General features: G+C 43.6%; 1 long non-coding RNA gene across 1 annotated transcript in view; it reads left to right on the top strand.

Annotated features, from left to right (window-relative positions):
• The first annotated feature begins 244 nt into the window (after positions 1-244).
• The window catches only part of LOC117355063, a 117,508-nt gene continuing 102,355 nt past the window's right edge, over positions 245-15,397 (top strand). Inside the window, exon 1 of the long non-coding RNA XR_004538273.1 lies at positions 245-301. This is a non-coding gene — a long non-coding RNA (uncharacterized LOC117355063). The remainder of the gene's footprint in view (positions 302-15,397) is intronic.

Here is a 15,397-nt window from a genome sequence, read left to right as displayed (position 1 = left end):
CATCTTTGTTTTCCATTCCTTTCCTAATTCCTAACATTCTATTTGCTTTCTTAGCAACTGTCAGTACATTGAGCTGAGATGTGGAATGATTTACCAATTGACATTAGGCTATGTGTGAGTTATTTACAATTTTGGAAACATCTTAAAACTTGACTGTTTCAAAAACAATTATCATATAGAGATCTTTTTATAAGCTGCTATAATGTTATATTTCCTGTACTTTGTATTTTCCCTAGGTATGTGATGGGATCTGTTAAATCTAAGAAAAGAAAGCTCCTGAAATTCCTCTACATTAGAGAAGGTAAGACAATAAAGAATAAGAAAAAAGAATCGAGGAGAAGTATAAACATGAAGGAGCAGACTTTCCGAGTACAGAAGAGAGACAATGAGAAAGTTACATATAAGAGCAATACTTCCACTCGCCTTCCCCTACCTAAGCTTGCTCAGAAAAGAGAAACCAGGTGAATTGTTTTATCTGAGTTACTACTACGAAGATACACACTATAGAGCTAATCTACATTATGAGTGTTTTTTTGTTTTAACTGAAATTAACAAGAATAGGAAAGAAAGTTAAAAACAATCACATCATTAAAAACTTTACTGTTCATCATGATTTTCAGATGTAAATTATGCATTAAAAGAAAGGTCATTTCCAGAAAGTGTTCAAGACAATCATTTCTGAAGCATACATTTCTTTTTTTAACAATTTCATGAAGAATATTTAATAGGTTGAAGTTTAATAAGGCCATTATTTTCATGGGCTCAGTATGATTTTATTAATTACAAGATAGGGAGTCATAAGGGATTTATTCGGCGTCATCCCTAATGTGTATAATGCAAGGTCTGTTTCTTCACATCAATAATAAATATTATGTTAATGTGACATAGAGTTTGATTTTTTAAATATTATATATTTTAATGATTTTTTGCTTTTCCTTTTAAAGTCTATCAACTGCTCTGTTTATAATTTCAGTAGGCTATGTCTTTCTTCTTGTCATGATGGTGCCTTAAGCAGATTTGTGAATGCTTAGCATGTTGAAGCGAGACTGAGTTCCATCAATGTTTCAGGAACCTTTTAAGACACCACTCTGACAGCCAGAAAGATGTCTCCTAATGACAATATACTATGGAGGCAGTTAAAAGCTGCCATCAATCCATGAGTTGCTGTGGCTCCATTGAGATCCTCGGGGACTCTGTGGAACTTCACAAATGACTGGTCTCTTAAAATGGGAAGCAGTGCACACTTGAAGGTTTTAACTAATTTATTTCCTAATAATGGTACAATACAAAGCACAGCTGCTTGTGTTCTACATAAAAGGAGATTGCAATAATATGACAACTTGAGGGAAATAATCAGTCCTTGCTTCCTCACAGGCTTCATACTTTGAATAAGGTCTCTTTAAACACAATCCTCATTTCAGTAGCCTGTCCGTGACATGGCTACACACTTCAATATGCAATAACTTCCTCCGGCATAATCACAGTTCCAATAACCAAGGGATAATTGATCTCCTTGTCAGTCCTCAATCTCACTTTCCAATTCTTTTTCCTACCCCTTACCCTAAAACAACAACCGACCCCTCCCAAGGATCCTTCCACCCTCATAGATCGCCCCCCTGGCCTACCTTCCCAATCTCCGAGATCTAGCAGAGAATAGGGAAACGTGATGCCTACTCAGTAGCAGTGGCTTTGTAAGGGGGGATAGTGGACTGCCCCGGTTGCTGTCTTGGTGGGGGCGCTGGCATCTATCCTCGTCTCTACCTCCCCACTCTACCCCTGCCTCGCACATGCCTTTAATTCCCCACCACCATACCTCTAACCCTTTGCCCGCGAGCAGCAGGTCCAACTTGCTGCTCGCGCCAACCTTGGCGCTTCCCTCTAGTGTTACTTCTGGGTCCCACAACTAGGAAGTGACATCAGATGGAGAGCTGATGCTAGTGAGGACAGCAAGTTAGAGATGCTGGGGAGCTAAACAAGTACAGAGGAAGGGGAGTGAGTGCATGCAGCGGGGGGGGGGGGCAAAGAAGAGGGCAAGGGGGGTGCCACAGCCCTGGTTTCTTCCTACCCTCACAATGCCACTGCCTGGTAGTACCGCAAGACTGCCACTAAAGGTTATATCAGCCATTCTAAAAGGGAGGCAGTTGTTGACGGGACTGCATGTGCATCACTCCTGCCCATTCTCACCTAGGTCACCAGGGATTGGGGGAGATAGTTCTGGGGAGGACTAGGGAAGTGGGGATTCTTGGGGAGGCTCAGTTACTGTGCCAGGGGTTGGGAAGGGGGAGGGGGATATAACACATCAATCTGATATCCAGAAGTTATGTGGGTGTCAGTCAATATTCAGTGCTGGCACTTGCATGTTTATGTAGACATAGGGCTGTATTCACTAACCTGCCCGATCGCGAACATGCAGATAAGGGCAATCGGAGAAACGCCCCCATCTGCCTGCATGGCTCGTGCATGCGCAGAACGTGCAGATCTGTCCTAGCCGCGACTTTAAATCTGTGGGCTCGCACTGAAGGGAAGGCGGCAGAGCCAGGGGGAGCAGCAAGGACATGTCAGGCAGGCAAGCCCAGGGATGCAGGACTGCAAGAGCCAGGGCAGGCAGATTGAGGCAAGCAGATCAGGGCTGCAGGAGGTGTACGAGGCTGCAGGAGATTGGGGATGACAGGGCAGAGAGCAGGGCTTCTTTAGAACAGGAGAGTTGGAAAGACGTTTCCGACTGCTTTCCAGCAGTCGCTTCTTCCGTTGATTCGGCCAGCCCTGTCAGATGTGGAATTTTGTGTACTGAATCGCGTCACTGTCCAATTTGCATGTCTTTCTCCTCATTTGCATGCACGGATTCGAAGCGGATCGCAGGAGAGGTAAGTGAATCAGGCCGGAGGGAAATTTGTTCATTAAAGGGTTCTATATGCCCACTTAGTTATGTAGGCATCAGCTCTGAATATTGCCGGCACCCATATAAGTGTTGACTCCTCTCTGACTTTGTTCCATAACTCTCCTGTGCAGACCAATTTAAAATGACCTGTTAGTGTCAATATTTATTGGCACTGCCTGGCTAAGTGCCACTGAATATAAGCAGATAGCTGGCTCCACATGATTTAAGTGAGCAGAAGCCTCTCCTTTGAATACTAACCTCTTTGTAATTAGTGTCAAAACTGGTGCTATTTAACTTATTTATAAATGATCTGGAAATTGGAACGACGAGTGAGGCGATTAAATTTGCAGATGACACTAAACTGTTCAAAGTTGTTAAGATGCGTGCAGACAGATCTTGGTAAATTGGGAGCCCAAATGGCAGATGAAATTTAATGTAGAGATGTGCAATGTGATGCACATTGGGAAGAATAACGCAAATCATATTTACCAGATACTAGGATCCACCTTGGGGAGTCAGTACCCAAGAGAAAGATCTGGGTGTCATTGTAGACAATATGCTGAAACCTGCTGTCCAATGTGTGGCAGCGGCCAAAAAAGCAAACAAGATGCTAGGAATCATTAGAAAAGGGATGATAAACAAGACTAAGAATATTATATATAATGTCTCTGTATCACTCCATGATGTAACTCACCTTTTATTTATTTATTTGATTATTTTTTAGCCTGCCTTTCCAAAGGAGCTCAGAATGGGTTACAAATCAGGTATTCGGGACTTTTCCCCATCTGTCCTGTCCTGGTGGGCCCACAGTCTGTCTAATGTACCTGTGGCAGTAGAGGATTAAGGGCTCCTTTTACAAAGACGTGGTAGAGGTTTCTACCATTGGCCACTGAGGTAAATGCTCCAATGCTCATAAGAATGCTGTGAGTGTCGGAGCATTTACCTCACTGGCCCGTGGTAGAAACCTCTACCAAAGCTTTGTAAAAGTCAGCATAAGTGACTTGCACAAGGTCACAAGGAACAGGTTCAAACCCAAAACCTCACGGGTGCTGAGGCTGTAGCTCTATCCACTATACCATACTCTCCTTGAGTATTGTGTTCAATTAGGGTTGCCTTACCTCATAAAAGATATAGTGGAACTAGAAAAAGGTTCATAAAAGAGGGACAAAATGATAAAGAGGATGGAACTCCTCTCATATGAGGAAATACTAAAGAGGGTAGGACTCCTGAGCTTGGAAAAGAGACAGCTGAGGGAAGATATGATTGAAGTCTACAAAATCCTGAGTGGGTGTAGAACAGGTACAGTGAATCAATTTTCTTTTTTGGTTTAAAGTTTAAACATTTTTATTGAGTTTTAACAGAAAAATAAGTACAATCATTCTACAACAAAGTACAGCATCCCCACCTGTAAAAACATTATATAGCCAGGTTTCCTCACAAGTTATTCATTAATCTAAGCAATAAGAATCCTAACAAATTCCATAATTTTGGAAAATGATGCTGCTGATTTCGCTTTACTGCTGCAGTGCTCTTCAAACTTTCTCATCAGATATTCAGTATTCCAGCAAGTACATTAAGAAAATTCCCCAATTGGCTTAGTCCTCCTTCCCCTTGTATCCCGGGATACAGAGGGAGGATCCTAAGATCCTGATGGCTCAGGACACTCGGAAAAAAACAAAAGGAAGTGACCCCAAGATATCCACAGAGAAGAAAATCCAGAGAAAACCAAAAATAACTCTGTGGAGTGATGATATTCCTAAACAGACTTTATTTGAAAGAGTCAATATTCTAAAGTTACACCAAAATCATCCACATAAAATAATTTCATCCACATAAAAGTAGGTTATTGGTATACAGGACCCAACATGGTCCGCGTTTCAACAAAAAGTCTTCTTCAGACCCTGGGGGTCCTATAAAGGTGAATACGTGGGAAACAATTGTGTGGTGAACCAGAAGTGAGACACTGCTTGCGTTTAGTCAATGACTGTTCCGTCTAACAATCCCCAGTCATTGACTAAAATAAGTCTCATTTTGCTGCCATAGTTATGACGTTTATTAAGTTACTTTAAGTAAAAATATTTATTGATAAAAGTAAGATAAAAGAAAGAAAAAATCAACACAGAAAAAGATTTATAGAAAAATCATAAGTGAAAAATATCAAATTATTTGGAGTTTTTTAAGTCAATGATAGACAACCGAACCCCTCTTAAACGCGAACAAATATTATCTCATGTAAATGGTTTGCGGGGTTTCTGAGACTCTTTTTCCTCCAATTTAATTATCTATCTTTGGCTTACACAAGAGATTGTTTGTTTTGGGGTGATAAGCTTTACACTATAGAGCCCACCGTCACCCTGAAACCCACCAACATCAGCCCCCCATTTTATAAAACCATGATATCAGTTTTTATCGCAGGCCAATGCCCTGAATGCTCTGCACTGCTCCAGACACTCATAGAGTTCCTATGAGTGTTGGGAGCAGCACAGAACATTCAGCACGCTGGCCTGTGCTAAAAACTACTATCGTGATTTTGTAAAAGAGGGGAGGGGGGTATATAAAACATCATTAATAAAAAAAAATTAAAACCATCCTGGACTTTTTAAAACCAACAGGAGGAAATTTTTTTTCACTCAGAGAATAGTTAAGCTCTGGAACACGTTGCCAGAGGATATAGTAAGAACGGATAGTGTACCTGGTTTTAAGAAAGGTTTGGACAAGTTCCTGGAAAAAAAGTCCATAGTCTGTTATTGAGAAAGACATGGGGGAAGCCACTGCTTGCCCTGGATCAATAGCATGGAATATTGATACTCCTTGGGTTTTGATCAGGTACTAGTGACCTAGATTGGCCACCATGAGAACGGGCTACTAGGCTTGATGGCCCATTGGTCTGACCCAGTAAGGCTATTCTTATGTTCTTATGACTGACCAGGATGATTTCAATTACAAAAACCAAACTGTTTTATATTGGTGGGATTTTGGATGGGGATGGGCTCTACAGTGCCCAGGATTGTTTTAATATTTTTTTTTTTAAGTTTTATGTTGACATATTTCTGTTGGTGTGTGTGTGGGGGGGGGGGGTACTGAAACCATGGCGAGGGAGATGCTATGGGGAGGGGGTAAAGAAAGCTAGGATTAAGCTGATGCTATGCTACAGGGAGAAGTGGGGGAGTAGGGAAGGGTAAGCTGATTTTGGACATAAGGGTGGGGGGGGAGCAAGGGAAGAGTAGGGATGATGCTGGGCTACAGGGAGGGGTGAGGAAGGGTAGGACTTATTCTAGGCTACCAGACAATTTATTTATTTATCTATGTATTTTAGTATTTATAGACCACTTACAGTTTAAGTGGTTTGCATTAAGGCACCCAAGTATTTCTCTCTATCTGTCCTGGTGGGCTCATAACACTGGTCAACAAAAAAAAGAAGTTTTTCTTTGCTACTGAGAACTTAAGAAGTGTTCTTAGTTAATTTAATGGCGTTGCTTTCAGATCTGTAATTGAAATTCAGCTAGCACATCTGGTTTCTGGGATACACGTTACTGCTTTTTTAGACGGTTTGCCATTTCAGCTAAGTTAAGGAGTTAATGCAGTTAAGGATTTACTCTGAAAACACAAAGACAATAAGGAGACATGCTACAGCCTCTATTAACTCACACAAAAGTGATGTCAGCATGTTCAGAAATGTTTGAGACACTTGCTTTTACGCTTGTACTGTACATTTGTCTCTCTTTACAAGAACCAACAATAGTCTCTCATCATACTTGGATTGAACTTTCCCTGATATCTGCTTTCCATCACCTTGATATCTTGATGAAATCTTTCCCCATGCTCATCGCTGACATCACCAAGATTGGGTGGGAAGAAGTCAAGCTGAGAATGTAAGAAGTGCATTTTAAGTGACATTCTGGCACCAATTAGCTGTTATGCTGTCAGCATATTCTCCATAAGCTCAGTATAATTCTCTGATCTGTGATTACCAAGAAAATTTTGAACAACCAACACAAATGCTTCCCATGCTGCTGATTCAGCTGGGTTCAGCTTCTGTTTGAACACAACATCAAGGATCAGTTCATGGATCTTGGGTCCAACAAAAACACCTTCTTTGATTTTGGCTTCACTTTTCTTGAAATCAAACGTACTTCTTAGGTGCTGAAATGCATTACCATTTCTGTCCATTGCCTTGATAAAATTTTTCAGTAGTCCCAGTTTTATGTGAAGTGCCGGAAGATAGATTTTCTCATGAAGTAATAATGGCAGGTGCTTCACATTGTATCTGCTAGGTACGGATTAATCTCGGTTTGGCCACTGTTTCTGCCTGTAGTGATTGGCATCATCACGACTGTTCCAAAGACACAAGAAGCACATGTATTTGGTATATCCCAGTTGCAGGCCCAGAAGGAATGACGTAACTTTGAGAGGTTTCACTGGTGATATGCATAGTGTGTGAGTTTTAAAAGTGTCTCCATCGACTCGTACGTTTCCTTCAATCCAACTGCATGAGCAACAGGAACAGATGGCTTCTGGTTTCCATTGTGTAAAAGTACCGCTTTAAGGCTTGCTTTGCTTGAATCAATGAATACTCTCCTTGCATCAGAAACATGTTCATATCCCAGTTCATGCATGAGACCATTAATATCAGTACAGAAACATTTGGTACAAGGAAGCCAGGATGTGTGACGGTCACGGAAAAAAAAGGTATTTTGGTATCCTGCTTTAAAAGATTCCATTGCTTCAACCTTGAAGCCAACAATTCTGCTTTCTTTTTTTACAGTGACAAGTCTCTAACCAGATCATTAAGATCTTCTTGAGTTAGCAGGTGAGGTTGTTTTTCATCCCCTTCAGGTTCATACAACTCCTCCACAGAAGCAGAGGCACATTCTTCATCTGAACATTTGGCACATTGTGCTGCAGATGTGGAAGGAGGAATTGGAACTGGATTCTCTGAGTCATGGGGAACGAGGCTTAATTGCTGACGGGCAATCAGGATACACAATTTTTGATTTATTCCTCTTTGCGAATTCAGCAATTTTTGTCATGCAAAAATAACAGTGTGAGTGATGATTTGATGGTTCACGCCACACCATGGGTACAGCGAAAGGCATCTTCTTCCATTTCCCATTCAGCTACTGTGTTAATCCGAAAGAACAGAAAGTGCAGCACACATGAGGTGCTCACGCTGTATCTTGGTCACCAACTTTACAGCCATAATAATGCTTGTATGCACTTTGAAGTCTGCTGGAAAGATCCTTCCGCTGATCTTGTGCAGTGTCCGCAGACATAACAGAAATTATCAGGATGGTTAACACAATCTCATCAGTTTCAAGATATAGGGCTCCTTTTATCAAGGTGCGGTAGGCGGTTAACGCGCGGAATACCACGCGTTCAACCACCTGCCACGCTAGTCGCTAACGCCTCCATTGACAAGGCATTAGTTTTTAGGCTTGCTGCGAGGGTTAGCGCATGATGAAATATCCAACGCGCTAACCCCCATAGTGCGCCTTGATAAAAGGAGCCCATAGTGTTAAGAAAATTTTTGCCTTGAATTTAATATTCAATGCTTTTCTGCATTTTAGTTGTTGAAATTATGATTTGATAATGTTTGTTTTTGATATTGCATTATTTTTCCCTGGGGGAGATGGGAAATTTATGTTTGTCCATTGTTTGAATCATATGTTTAGCGACTAAAGGGCGACCAGGATAATATGTATGTAACCAATATGTAAACCGCATAGTTTTACGCAGTATATAAATGGTTAAATAAATAAATAGACAAAAACAAATAAAATATAAAAATGCTCGGGTAGAGAAAGCAGCACAATCACTTTTTAGTTTAAACTTTCAAATTACTGGTACAATACAAAGCACAGCTGCTTGTGTTCTACATAAAAGGAGATTGCAATAATATGACAACTTGAAGGAAATAATCAGTCCTTGCTTCCTCACAGGCTTCATACTTTGAATAAGGTCTCTTTAAACACAATCCTCATCTCAGTAGCCTGTCTGTGACATGGCTACACACTTCAATATGCAATAACTTCCTCCGGCATAATCACAGTTCCATGTATGATCTAGATCGATGAGCTGTTCTAAAATGCAAAATTGTGTTACAGAAACGGTAAAATACTGACGCTTCACGGTACCGTTATGACAAAAATAATATAAATGCAAACTGACGCATAACTTAAAAACAGGATGTGATAGACAAAAATTGTTTTCAGATTTAGAGTCAGCATGTGGCCCTTATTAAGGTACAGATGACAGAACTCCAATAGCAAAATGCTTGTCGACCAGTGTAATGAATGAACACCTAAGATGAATTAAGAATAAAGAAATTGTTGATCATTACCTCAGCAAAGATATCCAAAATGAATTGATTGGTGGGATGGGGAAGCACATCCTTCAAGCCATTGCAGAAGGAGTTAATCATGCAAAATATTTTGGCGTGATCATGGACAATACACTTGACAGCAGCCACATTAAGCAGCAGCAGCAGTTACACTCCATATTGTTTATTGTGAACTACCCTGTTTCCCCGAAAATAAGACCTATCCACGAAAATAAGTCCTAGCATGATTTTTAATAAAAGCTCTACCCTAAAAATAAGCTCTAGTTAAGATCGACCCCTGAAGCCCCCCTCCCCCAAATGTCTCTGACTCCATCCCTGACACTAGTGCTGCCCGACTCGCTGAAAAAATTGGACTCGTCAATTCAGCAGTCCCTACCCCAGTGAGATCTGATATACCTCCACTCTGAGTCCTCCAAAAACAGCTGCCGTTGCTGCTGTTTTTGGAGGCCTCGGAGCAGAGGTATGTCAGTCTCACAGTGGGAGGGTCAGTGAGGTTCTGCTGCAAAAGGGGATGGGTGACAGGGGAGGAAAGATGCTGCACATGGGGGGGGGGTGCGAGAAAGGAAAAAGGAAGAATTGGGGTGGAGGAGAGGAAGGGAGAGATGATTGTAGTACATGAAAAAATTAAGACATCCCCCCAAAATAAGCCCTAATGCGTTTTTTGGACTCCAAATTAATACAAGACACTGTCTTTTTACGGGGAAACACGGTATCTGTTCATGTATGTTTGTGAGAATTTTACTAAATTCCTTGCTGTGGAAGCTACTACTGGTGAGGTACTATGTGATACTCTTTTAGACCAGCTGCAGGGCATGAAAATTAATGCTAATGACTGCAGGGGACAGAGCTATGATAATGCAAGTAATATGAAGGGTAAAAACCAAGGTGTACAAAAAAAGTATGCAGGACACTAACAAGAAAGCTTTGTTGAGGCCCTGTAGCAGCCACAGCTTGTATCTGGTTATCCTGGATGCTGCTAAATCATCAGTGCTATTTGTGTCCTTTTGGGGGGGGTACTACAGTGTACTGTAGTAATGGTGGTATGGGAGATTAGGGGGGCAGGGAGGTGAAGGAATCAGAGGGCCCCCTCCTTAATTTCTGCCCTGGGCCCCAAAATGTCTAAAACCGGCCCTGTATGTGCCAAAAGCATAGCATGGCTTTGGCATCGGGGAAAAGGACACCATAAAATAAGGACAAGCCCCCCTCATGTCTAGGGGGGGGCGCGAGTGACAAAAGGACTAAGGCAGTTGCCCAGGGAGGGGAAATGGGTGTGTTGGGGAGGGGCTAGGAGGGGTCAAAGGAGAAGGGGGGAGGGGAACAGGCAGGGAGCCAATCAGGGGAAGGGATATAGGCACTGGGGTGGGGAAAGGGGGGCAGGGTGACCAGAACTGAGGCGGAGACTCCAGTTCGAACTTTGCCAAGGGAGCATCTCGGTGTTTCCCTCCTTGCCCCAAGGGTGCGTCCTGCTGCCTGCTCGCCCGTGCTTGCCATGTTCTGTGGGGAGGGATGTTCCATGTCGGATGGTTTCCTCCCAGGGTGGCATAGGACATCCACACAGCATGTAGCATGAGGCAGGCAGGTAGGCAGTGGAGGTGCCCCCTTTTGGGAGGCCGATTGCAATGGGTGGGGCGGGGGTGCATATTTTTTCTCTCACAGGGCGTATGTGTCTTGCAGGGCGCTGGAGCCATGGTGGCCGAGTTGGGTGGGAGCTGCCTGTCTCGGCCTGACAGTTGGAAGAGCTGCCGTGCTGAGGGAGCAATGGGGAAGTATGGACCGGCGCCGGCAGAGAGGAGCATGAGGCAGGTCAGGTAGGCAGGAGGTGTGTGTGTATGGGGGTGTCCTTTTTGGGAGGCTGACCGGGTGAGAAATGGCAGTTGGAAGAAGAGGACATGCTCCCCATCGCCTGGGAATCCGGCATGCTCGGGCCTATCTGCTTGTACTTCGGTGGTGTTTGCAGCTGGCTTCAGCAGTTGGGCAGGTAATATGAGTGGGTCCGAGGCTGCCGCAGCCACTGAGAGAGGTGCCCGGGGCATGTGGGTAAGTGGCAGAGGTTGCATTCGCTGGCCCTGCTTGTCCAAAGGGCGTAGAGCGTAGGGCGCTGGAGCCTTGGCGGCCGAGTTGGGCGGGAGCTGCGGCAGACGAGTTGGGCATCAGTGCAGGGTTTTTTTTCCTCCCTGAGTCAGCGCCGGCTTGAAGAGCTGCCATGCTGAGGGAGCAGTGGGGAAGTACAGGCTGCTGGCTGCTGTGGGGAACGTGGGCCCACGGGGGGCGGCCACTCCTAGAGGTCCGGGCGGCAGGTACACGGACAGCTTGGGGTGTTGCTCTACACTCAAGCAGGCAGGAGAGAATTTTTCATCCGAAGCACCGCAGTCGGCCGGGTGAGGCTGTGGGAGCGTGCCTGCATTCATTACTAGGATTCTAAGTCCTGTTTTCTAGCATGCTAAGGACGAAGCACGGGAGGGCAAGAGTCGAGTGGGCGACTGGCTCACACGTGTTTGCAGGGCAAAGAACAGGGCAGCAGGCTGACACACGATCGCAGGGAAAAGAACAGTAGTGGCTGATTAGCTCATGAGCCCTTAGGGACTGGTCCTGTATAGGACACCGGTATCAGCAGCTGCCTAAGAAGTGGCTGGGAATCGCACACTGGCTTCCTATACAGTCATGTCTGTCTTAAAAAACAGATGCCATAACCCCCCCCCCCCCCGATTCTCAAAGTGGCACCCATGTCATCCCCCCTCCTTAATTTCTGCCCTGGGCCCCAGAATGTCTAAAAACCGGCCCTGTATGGGCCAAAAGCATAGCATGATTTTGGCATCGGGGAAGAGGACAGCATAAAATAAGAAGTGCCAGCGTAAGTAGGTTTACAAAACTGCAGAGGCACTATTTTCATTGGAATTTCATCTGGGAGAAAGGCTGCTCTCCTTACGACCCCCTAGCTACACTTCTGTTATGGCAATTACCCTAAGATTCAAATGATCAACCAGTCTTTTGCGGTGTAAAGGACCATCCATTCACTCTATAGTTTAGCAAAATTTAGTCATAGATCCACTTTGTGATCTTCTGCCTCATAATACAAACATTTATGGCTATACAACTCTTTCCAATTTCATGGTTCATTAGTTTTTTCAAAGGACCTAATTTATTTAATTGCGGGCTCTTACATAAAATAACACAAACAGTTTATATGTTTCACTATCTTTTCTCACTGAAACCTATTAAATCCTTACTTCAACAGCTCAGACAAAATGTTTTCCTACAGGCACCTTCACAGAGGTCTGTCTCCATCAGTTGACAGGCTCTGTCCAAATTCTCCCTCAAAATAAACTGAAATGAAAATTGTCCACAAAGCCACAACATATATTTTAATTAGATTCCATTTTATTCTGATAGCTAGTAGCCAAATTAACTCATACAGCTCAGTGTTTATAACTGCAGATTCCTCTTGTTACTTGTGAGTCAGGCAATTCATATATTTGCCCATTGCTTTAATGCAATTTATGCTGAAAAAAATTGTTATTGAGGACAGTGGCAGAGTAAGGGTCTCGTGGGGGCGGACTTCCCCGGGTGCCATTTTCGCAGGGGGCACCAACACCTCTCTTCCTCTCTGACCTCCCCCCCCCGTACATCTTGAAATGTTTGCCAGCACGAACAGTATCTTCCACTTGCTACTTGAGTCGCCCTTGGATCCCTTCTGATGCCATTTCCTGGTTGTGGGTGTGGATCCCAATGCCTAAAGATGTGCACGCAAATTTTAATTTATGCCAATTAGTGCTGATACTTGATTATTAGTGCTATAATTACTAATTGGCTCATTTATCAATTAAAATGTTCAGACACAATTTTGAGGACCATATAATTAGAGTGTAGCTGATTAGCTCATGAGCCCTTAGGGACTGATCCTGTATAGGATACTGGTATCAGCAGCTGCCTAAGAAGTGGCTGAGAATCGCACACTGGCTTCCTATACAGAGTCACGTCTGTCTTAAAAAAAAGATGCCTTACTACCCCCCCCCCCCCGATTCTTGAAGTGGCACCCATGTCACCGGCACCGGTTACAAAGTCGCGCCTGCCTGATCATGGGATCTTTGCCATCAGCTGATCGTGACAAGATAATCCTTGATCAGGTGAATCTTCAGGCCTCTTTGAAGCCAAGGCTTTAGGGAGTCTTATCAGCTCAGCTGATTGATGGAAGTACCCAGCCACAATTAGCTGAGCCAGCTGTGGCAGGGGACCCCCAGCACCCACCCATCTCCAAAATCAACAGGAGGGATGCCCACTCCCTCCTGCCACTGGCATGTGATCCCCCAACACTCCCCCAAAGCATCAGCAGCAGGAGGAATGCCCACTCCCTCCTGCTTACATCCCCCTGAACCCCCAAAACCCCCCTCAACACTTCCACGACACCTCTAAGCCCATCCCGATACCCACACCCCCTATACCTTTGTTAGAGAAAGGCTGGCTGTAGGGATGCTTACTTTCTCTGTCTGGCAGGCCCACCTCTTCAAAATGGCAGGCCTTCCCCTTCCTGGTGCATCCTGGGATGCACTGGGGAGCAACCTAAGGCCCTGATTATCAGATGCCTAAGGCCTCTCCCCTAGGAGGGGTCTTAGCCATCTGGGGCAATCAAAGTATTAGGCCTCCTTCCCGATGCATCCTGGGATGGAATGGACATGGCATAAGACTCCGATTGGACCATGTTGGGCGTTGGGGGATTGTGGGCTGGTGGCAGGAGGGAGTGGGCATCTCTGCTGCTGATTTCAAAGGTGAGTGCTTGGGGTCCCCTGCCATAGCTGGCTCTGATGAAATTCCCACTGCAGCTCCTTGTGACCCTAGGCAAGTCACTTAACCCCCCAGGTTACAAAACATAGATTGTGAGCTCACTAGGGATAGAAAACTGTACCTGCATATAGAATTTATGTAAATCACTTTGACTGTTCTCACAGAAAGATAGTATATCAAATCCCTTACCCTTACCTTTTCTTACTATCCTTCCTGATCTTTAAACAATCAATCCCCTTTGCCTTCCCTAGCTAATTAGCTCCAAGTCATTCCTCTCTACTTCTGTCCATCTGTCTCATACTCCCTTTCCTTCCATCCATACTCATATTTCACATACTGTATCTTTCATCTGTTCAAATTTAATCTATTTCATCAGCATACCATTTATTGGCACATTCCAACAGGTCTACCTGTTTAATGCACTTATACCCCTACTCAACTTGCCCTCCACACCTTGTTACTAGCAATATCACCAGGTTGCAAATCAGTCCATCTTTGAGAGCTTCAGTTCCATTTCCTCCAATTCCCCTACTGTCTTCAGATATGTCCTATGCTTGTCATTACCCCAGATTTAAGTCTATCAGGCCCTCCTCTTGCTGTGTGAGTTGCTTTTCTATATTCTCCATTTTTTGTCCTAAATATATGGATGAGTTGAGTGTGTGTAAGATTGTGAATGTTTTTGAATGGTTTTGTTTATAGGATTTGCTGCACATGCGCTTTGATCTTTGACTGCGGTATTCAGTGTGGGTTTGTAGTATGGAGCGTTTATATGGTGGTTCTAATTATGTTTGGATAGTTTTTTGTTTTTATTTTCTAATTATTCTAGTGTGAAAGTTCTGATCATGAGCGGCATCTGTGCTATGGTTAAAAATGTCAGCATTTTGATTTAGAGCGTCATTACGTTTCGCTTTAGCAAGCACGTTAGGGTCACGTTTTGACCTGGTTAATACACATGCGCTCTGTAATATAAATGGTGGTCAGTCAGCGCTTTGTTTCAGAGCAGCTCCAGACCCGTGTAAGAGAGGACGCCAGAAATTAGGTTGGTTCTTTGAATGAACAGTGTGACTGAGTCCTGATAATTTTCAATAGTGTCTTTTAGCGTTAGTTTTTAGTCACTATATGTTTGTTTAAACGACGGTTTGATTATATATCAGGGTGATTTTCTGACTCTTTTAGAGGGGTTATTGTTTAGACACATGAGTGTTTACCATGCTACAGTTTAGTAAATTAGTTAAGTTTCAATTCTTTTAAGGTATTTGTGTGGCTGATATAAAGGGCGTTTGCTGTCAGTGTTTAGGATTATTGCAGTTCCTGACCCGTGGAAGATAAAATGCCAGCAATTAGGTATCTTTGAATGAGTTGTGTGATTGAGTTTAGTAGTAATTTTAGTTGGTTATTTA

The sequence above is a fragment of the Geotrypetes seraphini genome, chromosome 2 (genome assembly GCF_902459505.1).
Source record: "Geotrypetes seraphini chromosome 2, aGeoSer1.1, whole genome shotgun sequence".
Taxonomy (NCBI): domain Eukaryota; kingdom Metazoa; phylum Chordata; class Amphibia; order Gymnophiona; family Dermophiidae; genus Geotrypetes; species Geotrypetes seraphini.
The sequence above is the reverse complement of the archived record's forward strand: the minus strand, read 5'-3'. Positions and strand labels throughout refer to the sequence as shown.